Raw genomic sequence first — 2040 nt, forward strand, 5'->3', positions numbered from 1 at the left:
ACAAACTCTATCGCCTAGTCTATCAACTCTGACAGGCCGAGACAGTGGCCGCTTTATACCTGCATGTTCTGCATATTCTTCATGTCGCAACCCTACCCTAGTGATTGCTCACCCAATCACGGCTCTAGCACAAGGAAAAGAGCACTGATTCTCACAGGTCAGTGTTTCCCTTTGGCTGAGTTTTAGCCAATAGGAACGAAGCTAGATAGTTTGTAAACGACTGAATGTCACTTTTGGTTTTCCCCTGTCCCGCACACTTGGTTTGTCTTGGACACTCTGCGCAAAGTTGCTACACGCCTATCACCCACGCCTACCTCCTGTTTCTTGCTTCGTGACAGAATAGAAGTTTGGTAGGGCTAGTATACGCCACAAAACCAGATGGTATATATATTATATGTTGCCCGCATAGTACGTGATACAAATACATACATATAAGACACGACACGACACAAAACCGACAAAATTCGACCCCGTGATTGGATGACCGACAAATGATTGAATTCGGATTGGTCAGTATTTTTTGCGACAATCCGATTGGACGAGGCGGTTGTCGCAGCAGCAACATATCACTAACATTTAACAAGTACGGCTTTCTATTGGTTAAAATACTGCCGAGCCGACATTGCACACGAAACGGTGTACAGTAAGTAACGGCACGAACCAGCAGGAGTACTGTTGTAGTCCCACCACGATGCATGGGGACCAATGGTGGGATACTTTTGTAGCCCATTCCACACAATAACGTTTGCGACTTTTAAACGTACGAATGCGGCTAAGAGTAATGGTTGCGCTTTAGGTAGGTCCTGATTGAACATTACTGTAGCTACGCCAATACCATCTTACCTCCAGAAGTGATTCCAATTGCCCCTCATTCAACAAACGACACTAACCACGTTCTCCAGCTCTGCATATCCACGTACTTTCGCAACGTGAACCACCGTACTTGTTAGCACACAGTGTTTACAAGCATCCCCACTGCTAGCATCTGCACAGTGGGGATGCTTATAACACTGACTGCGACCTCCCTTCTATGTGTGCCCCCTTCCACCACAACACTAAATAATCATATTTTCAATGCTACAACTACTAAGATCACTTATATTGTTGCGAACGACCTCGCAGGTATCACAAAACACTCATCACAGAGTTGATTGAGACGATGGGAAGTAATTACTAGCTCACAAACTTACATATTCTATGGTGGCAAACTCGTGCACCAGTGAGTTATCAATGTATATCTAGAAGTGCACTTCAGCGGTAGGGTTCTTTACAGTGAATGGTCACGCTCGCTACGATGTCCACGGAGTGTTTACTGTACTTCGGTGTCGTTGGCGAGCAAGGAACGAGGTAAGTATGCCTGATGAGTGGCTTGTGTTGCGCAAAGTAACCAAGGTAATTCCTCCACGTAATATTGAACGTACTATAATAGTGTACGTGTACAGTGTAACAGAACTCTGTACGTCGATACATCCGAAAAAACGAAGATACTTTACTTGGTCGTTGTATTGACATGGAAGTGACATCCGCCAATGAAAGCCAATAGGCGTCTACTTTTAACCAATCAGATAATTGTCGGATATATTTGTCGAAGCGGCCATTTTATCTATCTATACATACATATATACTAGTACGGTGGTATATATTTACAACGATGTCGTCGTTCCATCAGGAATACGATGACATGAGTACAAATGAAATAACGTTACAAACAGTAGTCCGACGAATAAACACACCAAAGACATGAAGTTGGCCGACATAGGACACTCCAATAAACATCGGGTTAATCGTACAGGGAACGACGCTGAGTAACGGCGCGGGAATAAATTTTCAAATCAGCCAATAATAATCATCGATATCGTTACCTCGACAATGATTGGCGAAATTTTTCCCGGCACAATTTAAACAGCTTTCCACCCCACTACTTAATAACCTTGAATGTCAGTGCAACCTGCAGCCACAGTGCTGCCAACGAAGCCTCGACACCGACCGACTCTCACCCAAAAGATCGATGTCGTACGCTTAGCTGAACGCACGACTGTT

This window comes from Aphanomyces astaci, assembly GCF_000520075.1.
Source record: "Aphanomyces astaci strain APO3 unplaced genomic scaffold supercont1.37, whole genome shotgun sequence".
Taxonomy (NCBI): domain Eukaryota; phylum Oomycota; class Saprolegniomycetes; order Saprolegniales; family Verrucalvaceae; genus Aphanomyces; species Aphanomyces astaci.